This window comes from Pseudophryne corroboree, chromosome 11 (assembly GCF_028390025.1).
Source record: "Pseudophryne corroboree isolate aPseCor3 chromosome 11, aPseCor3.hap2, whole genome shotgun sequence".
Lineage (NCBI taxonomy): Eukaryota > Metazoa > Chordata > Amphibia > Anura > Myobatrachidae > Pseudophryne > Pseudophryne corroboree.
In genome coordinates, this window is record NC_086454.1 from 177,642,248 (window position 1) to 177,645,303 (window position 3,056).

The 3,056-nt window shown below is 44.1% G+C and overlaps 1 pseudogene; it reads right to left on the reverse strand.

Moving 5' to 3' along the window:
• Positions 1 to 1,016: 1,016 nt before the first annotated feature.
• Positions 1,017 to 1,135, reverse strand: LOC134971543 (5S ribosomal RNA; annotated as a pseudogene).
• Positions 1,136 to 3,056: the final 1,921 nt, after the last annotated feature.

Here is a 3,056-nt window from a genome sequence, read left to right on the forward strand (position 1 = left end):
AGTTTGCCAGAATCAGCAAGTCATCCAGATACGGCAGGATCCTGACTCCCTGGCAACGGAGATGGGCCGTCATTATGGTCATGACCTTGGTGAAGATCCGATGACCCAGAGACACTAGAGTGACCTGGAGTAGCTTTTTGTCTGACCGAGGAATGATTTAATTGCTGCAACTGGTTAGACAAATTTTCCGCCCAAGGCGGGTTACCCATAGGGACATTTGTGGCTGTAATGGCACAGGTGGTCCCATAGTGGGCTTAAGGTGTTCCACCAGAGTACCCAGTAGATTTGTGGATGCAGCCCAGGGTGGCTCCTGATTGGTTACAGGAGCTTATGACTAGACAGGGGCCGATCGGGCACCAGTCAAATTGATACAGTATTGATACGAGAGAACCAAAAATCGGACAAATAGGCACTCCAAAATTGGAAAGAGAAGAAAAAAACACCTGTTTTTTACTTAAATAGATGGCGTTGTCCTAGTTGGTGGTGCGCCCAGAGCCAGAGAGTACATGTACTGAAAAAAGGGAGGGAGAGAAGGCTCTAGTGTGGGCGCACTCTTTAGAAAAGAAGGAAAATTCCTATAACATATGAAAAGAAATACTAAAAACATAACTTTAATGTTGACGTTTATAAACGAAATTACCCATATAGCTGATCCATATAGAAAAAAGATATAATCATAAAGATTTTAAAATGTTCTGGTCTTTTTAATCACAATGTGTGATTGGAATGGTTGTAGACATTTGATCGTCTTACCCCCATTTCCCCTGACCAGTACAGAATATCTGTATTGATGGGAGCGAGGAGTGGTCATAAAGGATTATTTGATAAGTGCGTCCCAATAGGGCTACTTAAATTCAAGGATTGATAGTCTCCTGCATTCAAAAAGGACCTGACTTTCTGACGTGAGCACAATGTTTGGTCGTAAGCCTCAAATATGAGAAAATCTAGTAGAAGTAAGAATTAGTGGTGATACTGCTGTTGGCGTCGCAACTCACATAGGAAGGGAAATAGTCCCCGCTCTACAACACCAGGTATTCGCAGGAAGTCTCCTCTCCCGGTACTAACCCGGCCCAACGCTGTTTGGCTTCCAAGATCGGACGAGATCGGGCATTGGCAGCGTGGTATGATAGTAGAGAATTTATATGAAAGTACACCAATGAGAGTGCACCTATATACGAAAATAGGAAAAAGAGAGATAGAGAGATAAAAGGAATGAAGACAGTTTACAGGGCCAAGGAAAGAGATGAATTAGTTAAATACAAATAGGTGGATCTGCTTTCTGCGTTAGGCACGGCTCATCAAATCCCACGTCTGTGGTATTGTGCTCCGTGGATCGCAGATGAGAGTCCACGAAAAAATAGTAAGGTGTAACTAAGAAGTACAAATTCTATGATTTTGGTTCAATTGTCTGTTGACAGATAGCACAAAAAACCAGTAAAGATTTAGATTGGGGTCAGATAGAAATTACATTAATTATCTATGTCATCAGAAAAATAAGCCCCGAATATTAAATGCTGGTATTGGCACACAGGGAAAAGAAAAGCACTTTCCAAAATTTGAATCCATAATATGTTACTCAGGCTAGGCAAGTTATGCAAACATGATATTTTAAGCATCAATTGGAGAAATCTCATTAATGCATCCTGAACTGAGTGTGGAAATTCATTTGAATTTGGAAAATCAAGTGTAGTGAATCCCACAGACTGAGCCAGGAAAACAAATGGTATTGTTAAAAACAAAAGAAGGCACTGAGGGGTAAATTTACTAAGATTCGTAATTTCCGAAAAAAGGTCAAAGTTCAATCACGAATGACATCGACAGTGTAAAACTGCAACTTTTTGAATTGATTACGATGGATTTACTAAGCTGTCGTATTCGGGTTTTTCTTTTCTTCCGATGTCGATGTCATTCGTTTTTTTTTACCTATTTTTACGGCAGTGATTAGCAAAACACTGCCGTTTTTTTTTACAATCAATCTCGGCCGGATCTGTGTGATCCGTGCTGGGGTTCTTAATTTTTTTTTTTTAATTAAACAATGTAAAATCCCCAAAAAAAATGCGTGGGGTCCCCCCTCCTAAGCATAACCAGCCTCGGGCTCTTTGAGCCGATCCTGGTTGCAGAAATATGGGGAAAAAAATGACAGGGGTTCCCCCATATTTAAGCAACCAGCATCGGGCTCTGCGCCTGGTCCTGGTCCCAAAAATACGGGGGACAAAAAGAGTAGGGGTCCCCCGTATTTTTAAAACCAGCACCGGGCTCCACTAGCTGGACAGATAATGCCACAGCCGGGGGTCACTTTTATATAGTGCCCTGCGGCCGTGGCATCAAAAATCCAACTAGTCACCCCTGGCCGGGGTACCCTGGGGGAGTGGGGACCCCTTCAATCAAGGGGTCCCCCCCCCCCAGCCACCCAAGGGCCAGGGGTGAAGCCCGAGGCTGTCCCCCCCATCCAATGGGCTGCGGATGGGAGGGCTGATAGCCTTTGTTGTAAAATAAAAGATATTGTTTTTAGTAGCAGTACTACAAGTCCCAGCAAGCCTCCCCCGCATGCTGGTACTTGGAGAACCACAAGTACCAGCATGCGACGGAAAAACGGGCCCGCTGGTACCTGTAGTACTACTACTAAAAAAATACCCCAAAAAAGACAAGACACACACACCGTGAAAGTATAATTTTATTACATACATACACACATACATACATACTTACCTTAAGTTCCCACGCAGGTCGGTCCTCTTCTCCAGTAGAATCCAAGGGGTACCTGTTGAAGAAATTATACTCACGAGATCCAGGGGTCCAGGCTCCTCGGGAAATCCAGGGGTAATCCACGTACTTGACAAAAAAAACAAAACGGTGTCCCGACCACGAACTGAAAGGGGACCCATGTTTGCACATAGGTCACCTTTCCACGAATGCCAGAAAGCCACTTTGACTTCTGTCTAAGTGGGTTTCTTCAGCCAATCAGGGAGTGCCACGTTGTAGCACTCTCCTGATCAGCTGTGTGGTCCTGTCCTCACTGACAGGCAGCACACGGCAGTGTTACAATGTAGCGCCTA